Raw genomic sequence first — 15,770 nt, 5'->3', positions numbered from 1 at the left:
ACCTCCTTTGTCAACCACTGTAAACAACACCAGCCTCCTGCCTGTCACTCAGGCCTGTAACCTGGGCATCACCTTTGGATATGTCTACACTGCAATTAGACACCTGCGGTGTTTAGCAGTGGTGTAGGCATTCAGGTTGTAGAGTCCAGGCGCCAGCCTGAGCTCAAACGTCTACACCGGGATTAAACAGCCCCTTAGGACAAGCCCTGTGAGCCCAAGTCAGCCAGCACAGGCCAGCCACGTGTTTTTAATTACAGTGTAGACACAATTTGCTCAGACCTCTCTCTAGGTCCTCACATCCAGGTTATGTCTAAGTCTTGCTGATTTTTCCTTTATAACAGTGGTTCTCAAAGTCAGTCTGCCACTTGTTCAGGGAAAGCCCCTGGTGGGCCAGGCTGGTTTGTTTACCTGCTGTGTCCACAGGTCCAGCCGATCGCGGCTCCCAGTGGCCACAGTTTGCCGCTCCAGACCAATGGGGGCTGCGGGAAGGGCGGCCAGCACATCCCTTGCGGTAGTGGCAGCCGGGAGCCCCGGGCCCTTTAAATCACCGCTGGAGCCCCATGGTAGCGGTAGCTGCAGCAACGGCTGGGAGCCCAAGGCCCTTTTAAATTGCCAGCCTGGGGAAGCTGCCCCATGCCGGTACGGGTCAGCTGTGTACCGGCTCTTGCCAGTATGCCATACCAGACTGTACTGGCTTACTTTCACCTCTGCATATAGCATCTAGTGCAATGCAGCCCCCGATCACAGTGGGGATCTCTAGGCACTACTGTAATACAAATAATAAATAGTTTAATTAACTGGGGGATGCACAGGACTCATGGGAGCTGGAGTCAGGATGCCCACACTCAGATACTACTAGAAAAAACATGAGAAAACTACACAGAGCGATGCCAATTAGGTCACCTGCCTTACCCACCACACACATCCTCACTATATATTAGTGTTGCTAATTATTAGTATTACTGTAACACCCAGAGGCTCTAACTGAGATCAGCTCACACAAGGAGTCTGTGCTAAAGCTGGAAATTGAACCCACATCTCCTGAAGCCCAGCCCAGTGCCTTAGCCACACATCCGTCCTTCCTCTTACTACAAGGACCTTTTGGAACAATTTTCTTTTGGTTTTATTGTTATGCTCTGTCTCCAGCAGTATGGGAGCTAAACCACTCAGCTTCACTTTAAGTTCCTGCGTAGCCAGCCTACTCACCAGATGGCACATCATTAATGGCATTCTAGGCCACACACCCCCGCAATGGTCCTCTTAGTTTTAATTCAAGTGGATGAATTGTGAAGTGTCATGCATGCTATTGGTGTAACACACATTAATAATAACTAGTGTTGCCTCACACGGCTTGTCCCTGCTGATAGTCCTGATGCAACCATTTCCTATGCGCTAAAGGTGGCTACTTTTGTGTCCTCCATTACCCACTGTAGAGAGGTGAAGTCAGGAGCATCCACGATGGCTTGAAATCTTTATAAAATTCAAAAAATTAATTTTAATCCCCACTAGAGGGTGCAGAGAGTCAATAAAAGTCAACCACTCTCTACCTTATCACGGGTCTCATCTTGAAAGGCATTCTCCAAAAACAGCACGGTCCAAACTGCCTAGCTTTCCTCCTGCAAATCCCTTCTTCACAGACATGTCTCTTGTAAAGCCCTACATAGACCTCCAAGATTTACTCTCTGTATTTGGGTTTGTACTATCGCCCAGTATATTAACAAGGCCTGAACTGTTTTCTCTGTGCCTCAAGTAGATTTAAAACTTTCTTAGGCAGAGACCATCTCTTCCTATATATCTGTTACAGCACGGAGCAGAGGCAACACTAGAATGACATTAATGATGCCCTTATGGAAACGTCCGACATGATTTAACAGACATTTCCTTTCTATAGGTGTCTAGAAACATGGAATTTAATATGACATCACATCCTTTCTATATGATAGGATGGTTCAAAAACTGTATAGAAAAGAGATAATTCTCACTTCAATTTTGTTGGTTTTTAGAGTAATTTCTGCTTTGAAAAATTATGGCTTCATACCCTCCATTTCAGGTTTCTGAACATCTGAACATAAACTAGGAGTCTCCCATTACTATGGATCAAATATCCAGTGTCAGTGAGCAAATTATTTAAAAGAGGGTACGAAGCACATGCAGCCTTGATTTCTCTAACATAAACACGACAGCATGTAAATTTAAAAACAAAACCCTACCAAAACAACACTCTCTATTGCACAGTTCTCTCCCTGGGGAAAGGATGAGAGAGAATGAATCATACATGATTCATGTTTAGTCACATAGCTTGATGCACTACTGAAGGCATTCAAATGCTACAGTCATGAGGGTGGTATAAGATCCTAGACAGAACAGAATGCAATTCACCCAAGAAGCTTGCAAGAAAATCAGGAGTGCAGTAACCTATTAGTGAAAAGAGTCCTAACTTGTCAGACAGGGTACATCTACACTACAGCGGGGAGTCGGTTTAAGATACGCAAATTCAGCTACGTGAATAGCGTAGCTGAATTCGACGTATTACAGCGGACTTACCCCGTTGTGAGGACGGCGGCAAAATCGACTTCTGCCGCTTTTTGTCGGCGGCGCTTACTACCACCTCCGCTGGTGGAGTTAGAGCGCCGATTTGGGGATCGATTGTCGCGTCCCGACGGGACGCGATAAATCGATCCCCGAGAGGTCGATTTCTACCCGCCGATTCAGGCGGGTAGTATAGACCAGACCTCAGAAAACAGTGCTCCAGAATATCTACATCTAAACAGTTCTGAAGAGTTTCCAGCTCGCTAAACACAAATCAAATCCAAATAGGAATGATGAACCAAACAACAGCATTCATTATTTTTTATGTTGTCATTTATTCTGAGACATGTAATGAATGTAATAAGAATAATAATAATAAATAATAATAAAATATATATATACACACACACATATATACATGCACACATTTTCAATAAAGATTTCAAAGTACCACAATCAAAGATCAAATTATCTTATTTTCACCAGGAAAAGTACCTGAATTCAATTTTTTTTAAAGGATCTAGATTTATTCTAGATATAAATTTGGTGCTGGCAGCAATACTGAGAGAGGTTAAATGGTAAAGAAAACTAATCTTTTAAGGTAATATGAATCATAGAAAAAGAGGTAGTGGTACAGTGATAAAAATCACAGCTGTAATTTTCCCCCTCACAGAACTAATGCCTACAGGCTAATCTACACCACTGCTGGTGCCTCAATATTACAGTGACGGGCGTGTTATAACTGTGATTGAGTTGGACCCTGCAATTTCTATAAGTCTTGCTTGTGAAATGAAGATGAGAGAGAATGCAATCTGCTCCACAGTAAGCAGTTTGGTATGGCCCTTGAGCTACTACCAATAGGCTTACAGCCCTAAAGTGACACCCTCCAGATAAAAATCACAGGCCAAATTGCCTACTGGTGTAAACTGGAGCATCTCCATTATAGTTGGTGCTCCAGGGCCGGCTCCAGGCACCAGCACAGCAAGCTGGTGCTTGGGGTGGCCCATAGAAGGGGGCGGCACGTCCAGGTCTTCGGTGGCAATTCGGCAGCGGGTTCCTCAGTCCCTCTTGGATGAATGAAGCGGCACGGGCGAGCAGCCGATGAAGTGCAGCCGATCGCGGCTTTTTTTTTTTTTTTCCGCCGCTTGGGGCAGCAAAAAAGCTAGAACCGGCCCTGTATTCGATAAAAACATTTGCTTACCTATGTTTCTAAGATCACCTTAGATTAATATAGTTGAAATAATTTTAAAAATCTAATTAAACTGTAGCTTTTTCTATTTATTGTATGCATTTCTGTCAGCTTGGAAAATAGTAATAGAGCAATCACATCATTTTTATTTGTAGTCAGTTGCCAGTAAACCAATCTCCCGATGCCAAATGTGAGGTGTTCAAAAGCTAGATCCAAAATGTGGGGGCTCCATCCCCTCTATATAGTTCCTGGTCACTGTGACATTCAGATTCTTATGCTTTAGTATAAGACTGCATGCATCTGATGAAGTGGGTATTCACCCACGAAAGCTTATGCTCCAATACTTCTATTAGTCTATAAGGTGCCACAGGACTGTTTGTCGCTTTTTATAAGACTGCAGTATTTCAGTTGCAAACACTTATAGGAGACCATTTGCTTCTCTAAAAAGCTGTTTCCACTGGATTTTTTTTTCCAATGGTGTAAATATTAGTCTTAAGTTTTGTAAGAGCCAGATTTTAGGGTCAAATTTGAGCTGAAAAATATATTAGAAAATTACTAGTTTGCAAAAACTCAAATGCTCATTCTCATGCAAGATATATATAATGACAATTAAACCACTGTGGCTCATTTAAGCACAGGACGTTTTTAATCTGAATGTCTTCAAATCTATTTTAGGTACTTACTTGGCCCTCATTACCACAGCATCTGAGCAATCCGCAATCTTTTATGTACTCACCCTCACCTTCACCCCCTCACTGCTACCAACACAGCACCATGTTTTTTGTCTGATAACTGTTGTGCCTTAAACTCACTTGCAGTGCATGTGGAGTTTTCAACACTTTCATTATGTGGTATTGCCAGTGAGTCCTTCTCAGTCTTTTCTTTTTCTCTGGTAGGTAACCCTTTTAGGAACTAACAAGAAAACTTGCAATCAATAAGTTAGTTCAGCAGAATCAATAAGTGCTTTTTTCCCTTTTATCTGTTCGCAGAAGTATATTAATTGACCGCTCACTTTCTTTTTCATTTAGGAATACAGACAATTATTTAACCCTTCCACATGTGTCGATATTTGTGAGATTAATCAACTATACATGCCACCCTTTGAAACAACCTATCAGGCTTACAGCTAATGGAATGTAAAGTGATCTTAGGGTTCTTTAGAACTTTCAACATTTCTAAGCCATAGGAGGTACTTTTCATGATAAAATTCTGAACAAGGGCTAAAGAATATGCATGGCTCTGTCTCTCTCCTGTTTAGACTCCACCTGCTGGTTGAAACTGTTAACTTCATTTCTTTACATTAAGCAAGGACATTAGCCGAAAGAAAGGAAACTATTTCCCCTCAGTAGTCCCAAAGGGTGGCTTTGTAACACATCTCATCTAAAATATATAGATCAAGATTTTATAAAGTGACTAGTGATTTTAGGTACCCAACTTGTGACACCTTAGAGGGACCCAATTCAAAACCAATAGTCACTTTTGAAAATCTTGGCCACACTATCCAGGAATATTCTCAAAATTCCATGGGGCTGAGGAGGACGAAGATAGTTATGAAAATAATCATGAATTTGCTAATGAAGTTGTGAGCTACTAGTTTGAGTAACCAGGTATTTGTATCCAAAAAACAGAATGCCATCTCTTGCCAAGTACATTTTCCCCAAATGTATTACATATAATTTCTTACTGATTTATATATACCAGATACATACATACGGAACACATGATATATACATATGTTAGTGATGGTAGCATGTTTATTTCAGGGTGTTGACACAAAGATATATATATTTGGGGTTCAACACACCTGCATTTTTTACAAGATCACACATTGAAATTAATTTGTTTGCATTCAAGATCAATTTGGATTTTCTAAAATCTTTTTTTTCCTTTCAAAAAAGGAAGTTTAGTGGAAAAATAATCTATATCAAAGTTTAAAAAATGTTAGGCATCCAAAATGCACAAGTAGGTGAATTTGTTTGCACAAATAAGCAATTTGCATGTGCAATTATGGTATTTTAGCATCCAATTGCACACCTCTCATTTCTGAAAACTGGCCCTATGTTAGAAGAACATTATCGTGCTAATGAGATATACAAGGCTGTCAACTTGAAACACACAAGTGTCAGGAAATTTAGAAGTTGATTTAAAGGTATTTACCAGAGCTATAGGAACTACACACAGTGAATTATTTTAGTTCTTTTTTTCTTTTCAAAAAAATAGACTTCGATTTTAGTGTTACATACTCAATTATTCAATGAACAGTTTATGTGAACATTTTTCAACCTATGCATCGTTTGCAAACTATCTGCCATCATTATTACTTTGAGTATTATTTGTTTTTCATAATTCAAACTGTGGGATTGGTCACCACAATCACATGGGATTGTTTCTACTGTCTGCTTGGTTGATTTTCAAACCCTGAGAGAGCCTTCAAGATGGCCATATAAGATGTGAGATGGCCATGTAAGATAAATTGAGATACATGGTTGTTCTCATTGATATTCACATCACTTTCTGAAAATATTCTTACAAACAAAATATTCTTACAAACAAAAACTTGATCACATGCATTTGCAGAAAGCAAATAGGAGAGGCCGTATATCCCAAAGTGAATGTGAGGGGTTAATTCAAACAAGCAATCACAAATACTTTGCTGCTGCATTAACCTAGCTCTTGTATTTACACTATGTATGACATACGCCTACTCGTCCCTAATGTGCCAAAGCCATGTGATAATAAGATGTAAATTGAAAAAATATTTCTCCATCTGTCCTCAATAGCTGTTTGCACAGATTCACCATGGTGACATTCCCCTGTCTTTGTAACAGGTAGGACAGCATAGGAGTAAGTCATGTAGGATGGTAGGGTCAAAACATAGGACAATGGGCAACTTTCCTTGATGATGGACAACAAACATACTTCAGAGTAGCAGCCGTGTTAGTCCGTATCCGCAAAAAGAACAAGAGTACTTGTGGCACCTTAGAGACTAACAAATTTCTTTGAGCATAAGCTTTCGTGGGCTACAGACCACTTCTTCGGATGCATAGAATGGAACACACAGAAAGAAGAAATGTATACATGCAGAGAACATGAAAAGGTGGAAGTAGTCATGCCAACTGTAAGAGGCCAATCAATTGAGATGAGCTATCATCAGCAGGAGAAAAAAAATGTTTGAAGTGATAATCGAGATGACCCATAGAAGGTGTGAGGAGAACTTAACATGGGGAAATAGATTCAATTAGTGTAATGACCCAACCATTCCCAGTCTCTGTTTAAACCTAAGTTAATTGTATCTAATTTGCATATTAATTCAAGTTCAGCAGTCTCTCTTTAGAGTCTGTTTTTGAGACTGGGAATGGTTGGGTCATCATACCAATTGAATCTATTTCCCCATGTTAAGTTCTCCTCATACCTTCTATGGGTCATCTCGGTTATCACTTCAAAAGTTTTTTTTCTCCTGCTGATGATAGCTCATCTCAACTGATTGGCCTCTTACAGTTGGCATGACTACTTCCACCTTTTCATGTTCTCTGTATGTATAAATTTCTTCTTTCTGTGTGTTCCATTCTATGCATCCGAAGAAGTGGGCTGTAGCCCATGAAAGCTTATGCTCAAATAAATTTGTTAGTCTCTAAGGTGCCACAAGTACTCCTGTTCTTTTAACAAACATACTGTGTTGCTGAAGTGTAGCACCCTGACTATCCCACCCAAAGCAGGACATATAAACACACTACTATCGATAAACCTGTGGAAGAATTAACACAGTCGTTGGATAGCCCCATGTGAGTAAACTCTTTTAAAACACAAGTTCTGAACAGGTAACAAGGCAGCAAGGCTTTTATTCAGAAATAACTGATTGTGGTTCGTACCCTGAGCCATCTGTTCGCTGTCAGTCCACACAGCATATTTTGAATTAACAGTGCAATTTACTGGGGCCTGCTGACCAGTTAATCAGCATTGCTAGAAGTTTTAGCTGGCAAGAGAGGTTGGGCAGTGCAGCACAAGTGAATTACTCAGGTAAGAGATATTTCAACCCCTGTTTCCTTTTTTTTTTATTAAACTTTTCTTATTTCCATATAATTTGGGGGGGAGGGAGGAATCTGCAATCAGGGGACAGACATTTCACGACATCCAGATTTTTGGAGACAGGCCAAGAACAGCACCAGAGCTTTTCATATAGATTACGTCATCTCATTTATATTCATTAATGCAGCTCTTTCCAGTCTTTTAATATGAAGTCTTTATATAGATTTTTAGCCCCATGTATAAGACATCTACATAGAGGGTGACACTGTGGATATCACTTGCACATTAAACGAAGGTAACAGCAGTGTACAGTACTGTGATGACCTCGGGTTTCTTTTGACCCAGTTTCGAATACCTTCTGCCACCACCAAGCTTCTCACTTGGAAATTTTATCTCAGAGCACTTCTCCCTCTTCTCCTTTGTTACAAGAACTCCGTGGCCAGGATCAGGAGTCCTCTGATAGGCATGGTAGGTGTTCAAAGGCCACTGAAGAGATCCCCATTCATTCCAGCTCCACTCCAGACTGAATTAACTAACTTGTAATTTATTATTTACAATTTACAATTATTTACAAACCTATGAATGAACTCTGGTACTGACCATCTGGTAGTGCCCACTGGCCTTTTCAAGCCCCAGAAAGTCCCATTTCATACCTAAAGTTCAGGCTTCTCTTTCATATACAACAGAGTCCGATGTTCTCCCTACCTGGTCTCACCACTGCTGTCTCCACTATTCCTCCACTCCTCAACTCCCCAATACCATGTCCATGAAGCATTTTCCTAAATGGTGGGGTGGCGGCATGGCTCAGCACTGCTGTCAACTTGAACCTGTGTCTAACAGGCACAATTGGGACCACAATCCTTATCTCCCCATCACAAACAAGTTCACACCCCATTAAATTAATTCTTTCCATGCCCCTTCCTCTCTCCAAAGAAAAAAATACATCAAAAGAATCCTCTAGGATTTGATGAATTTATGGCACTGTGTCTAATCCCAGTACATTAGCCTTCAATAAACTCTGTGTCCTTCGTTTTCTGTGCCAGTTAGTGACATTCATGTCTGCAAGAAAGGTCTTGCCTCGTTTCAAGACTGGTTTGCTAAATTCATGGGATGAATGTGAAAACCTTCCAGTTTCATTGCTAGCACTTTGTTGTGGCTTACTGCAATTATCTTGACTCTCTCGTGAGTTATGTTCTATCAAATACCTGATGTCCAGCATGGATGGGTTTTTTTAAATTTACTATTGCTGAGAAAGGTGATCTGATTTTGCTCTTGCAGGCAAATAAATGAGTCAGTTTAAACAATACTTTTTTATTTGAAATGAAGTAAGAGCTCACTGTGCCTTCACTAAGCTCAGGGGTTCTCAAAATATTTCATATCAGGAACCACATTTTAATACACATTGTCTCCTGGATGCCTCCCTTTGCATTTGCAATCACTGAGACTCTCTCCTCTCATTTGGAATCAGGTAAAATCCCTGTGTCAACTTCAGATATTGCTTACATGGAAAATTAATGTCAGGAAAGTAATATATGTTAATAGGATTTAGCAGCTGAAATAAGAAGTATCAGCTAGTACCGTGTGACCATCCAGCTTTCCACAGACTACCCCCAAGTGCTTGGCAGGCCACTATGGATCCATGGGCCACAATTTGGAAACCTCTGACTTAAATTATTATTAAATGCTGGCTCTTACATTCTATACGTTTTTAGCACAACATTGGAATAGTAATGAACTTTTCCCTGCCACTTTACATTCAAAAATATTTGTATAAAGAACTGATTTTCAATACATGCCAGCACACGAATCTCTCTGCTATATGTGAAACCTGATTCAGGTCACGTATGTGTGGCTGAACATAAGAATGATAAATATGATGAGAGACATTTTTTTATTTTTTGTGCTCTGATCTCAGTAAGAACAGGCCTCTTTTGCATTGGCTATGAGGCCAGCAATTAGACTTCCTGGTGCCAGACTGTCAAACTCATTGTAATATTGCCACACAGTCAGGGCTGCCCAGAGAGGGGGGGTAAGTAGGCAATTTGCCCCAAGCCCCGCAGGGGCCCCCACGAGAGCTTTTGGGGGCCCCTGGAGCAGGGTCCGTCACTCGCTCTGGGGGCCCCGGAAAACTCTCATGGGGCCTGGGCCCCCGGAGCTTCTTCCGCTCCGGGTCTTCGGCAGCAATTCAGTGGCAGGGGGTCCTTCCACCCCGGGATCCGCCGCTGAAGCGCTCGGTCTTCGGTGGCAATTCGGCGTCGGGGGGCCCCCGCCGCCGAAGACCCCAGGCCCCCTGAATCCTCTGGGCGGCCCTGCACATCGTTGTATAAGAACATAAGAATGGCCATATTGGGTAAGACCAACGGTCCATCTAAACCAGTATCCTGTCTTCCGACAGTGGCCAATGCCAAGTGCTTCAGAGGGAATGAACAGAACAGGTAGTCATCAAGTGATCAATCCCCTGTTGCGCATTCCCAACTTCTGGCAAACAGAAGAAATAGTTACCATTGAATTTTCCCCTATTAATAATAATAAAACCTAGCTCTTATCTAGAGCTTTTCATCAGTCGACTTCAAAGCACTTTACAAAAGAGATCAGTATCATTATTTCCATTGTATAGATTTATTGCCATTCTACAGAGATCTTATTGCCATGTATGGCATTCAAAGCACCCATCAGCTGCACAAGATACCTCACTGACCTTTTTTTAAATGTGTGAAATATGTCACAGTTGTTTCCAATTTTCAGGATTCAAAATGGACCCACTTTTCATTTCTGCAAAATATTTTGATTGAAAATGTTTATAAAAGGTGTTATCAAAGTGGTTATCAACACTGTTCATTTTACCAAAAAACATGGTCTTGATAGACAAAAAATACTGATAATTATTTTGACAGCTTATTCCAGAAAATTTTCAATAAAAATTCAAAATAAAATTCAAATAAAATAAATTATATGCCAAATATTTCATTTGGGTGTGTGCGGGGGGAAGAGGGAGGGGGAAGAGTCCCTTTTCCAATAGAAAAACATACCGTAGTTCAAATTTTTTTGTTTAGTTCTACTCATAACTATGTCTATCTACCAGGCTGTCAGAATGAATGGGGATAGAAAAGAAAGCTGAAGGTCCACAACAGTAAAGTATTTGACTTTGCTGCACCTAACTAAAGAGTGAGAACTGTGTTTTTCTCCAACAGAAGGTAATCCTCAGTGGGGAATAAGAAGGCAACAAAATAAATGTCCTCTATCACAAACTGCATCTGAACTAAATACAATATGGCAGCTCCTTCCAGCAACAGCAGGCTACTAGAAATGTAAAGTGGAGAGCACTGTAAACCTAATCATTGCACTTAGAGATTCATAGATTTTAAGGCCAGAAGTGACCATTAAGATTACCTAGTCCAGGGGTTTCCAAACTTGGTTCGTGGCTTGTTCAGGGTAAGCCCCTGGCAGGCCGCGAGATGCTTTGTTTACCCGAGCATCCGCAGGTACGGCCGCTCGCAGCTCCCAGTGGCCACAGTTCACCGTTCCCAGCCAATGGGAGCTGCGGCTCTGAACATTGTATTTTGTGATGGCATTTGCACATTGCATTGAGGACATTTGTACATGATATTTCAGCAGATTGTTGCAATGTAATAAAATCATATAAAAAACTACTACATTAGTATAACAAACATACACAAAAATCCAATGATGACAAAATCCCTAAAGTTCAGAATCTGGATAAATATCCTAAAATGCAGATCCTTATCTAAGCCTAGGGGAGCTTCCACCATACACAGCCCTTCCCCCCACTACAACCATACATCCACTGCCTTTTCTATCCCAGAGTAATGTTCCCATTTCTATCTCCCCATACAGTGTTAAAGGGCTAATGCCAATACCCTCAATTCAAGCTGAATAGCACCTTATTCCACAAATAGTCCCACTGAAGTCAACAGGAGTATTTACAGATATTGATCCTAAACTATTCATGGAGTAAAAGTTGGAGGTATGAGAGACTGTAGATTATAGACACTTTAAATTTATGTTACTGGATCTTAGAGCTCTGGATAGATGCTTTTTAGTAATATAAATCTAAATAAATACACAGCAAAATAAGCAGAGGGAATAAAACCGGTTAAGCCCTATATTTGGTTGATACTTGAGGCATTGTAGTGTTTCCCAAATTTTTGAAAGCTGCGTTTAGCCTCCCCCCACTCCCTGCCCTTCAGGCAAATTAAACCCATTGTGCCCTTCATGTGTTGTTAAAAGAAATCCAAAATGAATGGTCACTTAAGTAGATTGGGTAGACCTTCAGAATATGATGATTTGTGTTTTGATGAGATAGTTAATGCTGACATTTAAATGAATATCAGTGGCCTTTGAGTTGCCATTGAAATAAATGGGGAAATTCATAACTCAGTGCTACTGTTTCAGGCTCTCTGCAAACTCAGGAAGACGTCACTGCATCGGTTACACTCAGGTTATGTTTTAAAGGTTTTCTTCACACCCATAACAGCTAGAGACTCCCTTTAAGAAAACAAAGATGAAAACCTACAGAACAACTGAGATGCCCATCTGCATCATCCTCCAAGCTTTGTAAAATGCTGTTGGATTGCTATCAACTCCCAACAGAAAGTCATTGTTCTGCTTTTTAAACATTGGCAATATTAGTACTGTATAACGTCCTGCCAATAGCAATTTTTTACTTATTTTTTTAAACTAAAAGTTGTGGATCACAACAGCAGGTTGGGATGGGCAGAGAGAGGTACTGGGAGCATGAATTCTGTTCTGTGTGAGGGAGGAGATGCTGCCTGGGTAGCATTATCAGTAACAAGGGGGATGAGATAGGTTTTGGGGTAGATAAGATGAGGGGATGGGAGGGAGGTGGTGGATGTGGATTACAGTTAGGGCAAAGTATGCTGTATTCTTGGCCATATCTGCAAAAGCACTATAGACAGTCTAGGGGTGTATCTGTGTCCTTATGGAAGTTAGGAGACCGAATACCTTTGTGAATCTGGGCCAACGTGCTTGGCTATGCATAATCGTGATATTTTCTTTATCAGGGAGTCTTTGTCAAGAAAGACCGAATGTATCATTAGTGTTTGATTTACAGTAGCAGTCAGAAAGTGCAGTCGTATCAGGGTCTCCTTTGGCTGTGTTGTACATATACGCTAGAGTAGTTAATCTGTGGAACTCATTGCCACAAGTTACCATTGGAGGCCAAGCACTTAGCAGGATTCAAAGAAGGACTGAATATTTATATGAGACCATCCAGAGTTATAATAGTAAAGTTTTTAAAACTCCAACAGTTTGGAAAGGATATAAACCCATACGCTTCAAGGCATAAACCAATCTTTAACTGTTGAGGGTTAGGAAGAAATTTTCTCTATGGGCAGCTATTAAATTCCTTCTGCAGGGTTTCTTATACATTTGGTGCTGGCTAGTGTTGGATAAAGGACACTGGATTAGATGGACCATGAGTTGAAACCGGTATGAATGTTCTTGTGTGTCCTGGACCAAAGAGCTTTCTGTTGGCTGGCAGGTGGCATGTCTCTTATATGAGTCACAGAACTTTGCAGCTAGCAGTGTCTGCCTCACCTTAGTCCAGCCCCCACACCGCAGCACCATGGAGAGAAGGTGGGAGGGCTGCTCTCACAGAAGGCAGTAGGCATTTCGATGCAAAAGAGAGGAAATGCTCTGGTTAGATAGTGGCAGCAGCAGGAGGGTAAACTGTCTCAGCAGGCTGTCAAGTGTTGGGTATCTCATGTGACAGTCAAGGGGCTCCAACTCTCCTCACCTTAAAAATCGCCATTGAGGTGCCTGCTGAGCCAGCAGCCTCTTTGCTCCCTGATCCCCATACGGCAGCAATCAGGGTGTGGGAGGGAGCACAGCCAGGAGGAGGCAGCAAGCATGGGCCCCCAGGTGCATTCACCTCACTGCACACAAATGCCCAGCAGCCCCACTGCCTCCCCCAGGGATGCAGCCTATTGACTCCTGCAGCCATGAAGTTATTGCTCCATCAGGGTAGCATGCGGGCCTGGCAGTGCACAGAGGGGGCAGGTCCTTTTGGGAGGCCTGTGCAAGGAAGGGGGAAATGGGTTCCTTGTATATGGCCCCCTCCCACTGCATAAAGACCTGTCACAAGCTGGAAGGGGGGTAGGTAGCAGCAGCAGGGGCTGGGCAGTAGAGGGGCAGGTGGCATTGGGAGGGGTGCATGTCACAGGCACAGCCAGGAGGGAGCTTTGCCTGAGCAGTAGGGCACAACTGCAGCCCTTGTAATCGCACACAAACACACCCGCCCCTCCCCGAGTGCAGCACTTCCTGGGCTTCAGGACATCAAGCAGAGAATGAGACAGACCCACAGCCCTACCTGCCTCTCTGTGCTGACCAGTTGGTGATGCAGTAGGGAGCAGGCGGCACCCCAGGAAGCGGAGCAGCAGCAGGCACGCTCCTCTTGCATGACGACAAGGTACACGCAGACGTGTTTGCATCTCTAATGCAGAATTCCTCTTGGGAGCTGTGTGAGGAGGCAGGGGGTGCGGGGCAGTGTGGGTGGCCATCGCCGCCCCGGGTGAGGGTGTGTGTATCCTGTGACTGTGTGGGAGAGAATTAGAGCCACTTTCTTCTAACACTGAACAAGGAACTTTATTCAAATACGGAAACGTTTCCCCTCAGCTTCACTGTAGCCTTCTGCTTCCAATCTCCCCAGCCTCTTTAGTAAGGAAGCCAGACATGATTTAAAGAAACCAAGCACACTGTGCTGCAGCACAAGGCGTGGGTAGCGGCAGGGAAGAGGGAAAGAGGTAGTCTTGTGGGGAGTGGTACCTTGCTGTGTGCTCCACACCATATTAGTGGGGGAATTCCTCTGCTGTGCTGACTGCCTGGCTCTAAGTGGGAGAGGTAATGAGGCGTTGTCATGAGGACTAGATTGTGCACTACATACTTTTTCAGATTATGGAGGAGAAGAGGCAGGGGGTGCTGGGCAATGCATGCTGAGTCGATCACAGCAGGAGGAGAATCCCTGCAAAGGGAGGCACGAGGTGCTAAGTTAGGCCCTGCCCCAGGGGAAGGGGTATATAGGACCGGTCTGTATTGTAGGGAGCAGCAAGTGCTGCTGTGCTCGCCCCCCTGCGTGAGAAGCAGCAGGAGTTGGCACTGGGGCTCTGTGTTTTGCCCGCAGTGCGGGTGGCAGGCAGGAAGAGAAGCAGCTAGAGAGGGTGTTGGGCTCTGCGGTGTGCTGCTGCACATTCTGTGGGTAGGGGAGCTGTGGGGGAGGGAGGGAGGGAGGGAGAGAAAAGAGGGGGGTTGGGGCCTCTAGGGTTTTGCACTGTGGGTAGGGGAGCTGCAGGGGGAGAGGGAACAGGGCTATTCCATGAATGTGATGGCTGTGCATAGGGTGTAGGGCAACGCAGGGGCAGGGGGCTCTGTGCACAGGGTGGGTGAAAAAGGAGGGTCCGGGGCACTGTGCACAGGGGGAATGGCAGGGGGGCTGGGTGTTCTGTGCACAGGGTGGGGAAGAGAATCAGGGGGCTGGGGGCTCTGTGCACAGGGTGGGGGGGGAGAATTGGAGCAGAGGGCTCTGTGCACTGGGGGGCAAAACAGGGGGGCTCTATGCACAGGGTGGAAGGGGAGAAGCGGGGGCTCTGTGCACAGGGTGGGGGGAGAAGCAGGGGGCTCTGTGCACAGGGTGGGAAAGGAGAAGCAGGGGGTCTCTGGGAGAGGCGGGGGGTCTCTGTGCACAGGGTGGGGGGGAGAAGCATGAGGCTCTGTGCACAGGATGGGAGGGGAGAAGCGGGGGTCTCTGTGCACCGGGGGAAGGGGCGGGGGGCTCTCTGCACAGGGTAGGGGGAGAAGCAGGGGGCTCTGTGCAATGGGCGAGGGGCGAGGGGCTCTGTGCACTGGGGGAGAAGCAGTGGGGCTCTGTGCACAAGGTCGGGGGGAGCAGGTGGGGAGCTCTGTGCACGGGGGAAGGGGCAGGGGGCTCTGTGCACAGGATGAGGGGGAGAAGCAGGGGGGCTGTGTGCACTGAGGGTGGGGGCATGGGGCT

The 15,770-nt window shown here is 43.8% G+C and overlaps 1 protein-coding gene across 2 annotated transcripts in view; it reads left to right on the top strand.

The window, feature by feature from the left end:
- Positions 1–14,052: 14,052 nt before the first annotated feature.
- LOC101931070 (core histone macro-H2A.1) overlaps positions 14,053–15,770 on the top strand; it is a 72,048-nt gene continuing 70,330 nt past the window's right edge. For both annotated transcript variants that reach the window (XM_065555034.1, XM_065555033.1), the window contains exon 1: positions 14,053–14,192. The gene's annotated coding sequence lies outside the window, so the exon portion shown is untranslated. The remainder of the gene's footprint in view (positions 14,193–15,770) is intronic.

Source organism: Chrysemys picta, chromosome 8 (genome assembly GCF_011386835.1).
Source record: "Chrysemys picta bellii isolate R12L10 chromosome 8, ASM1138683v2, whole genome shotgun sequence".
In the NCBI taxonomy this organism is placed as follows: domain Eukaryota; kingdom Metazoa; phylum Chordata; order Testudines; family Emydidae; genus Chrysemys; species Chrysemys picta.
This window is presented reverse-complemented; position numbering and strand designations above follow the sequence as displayed.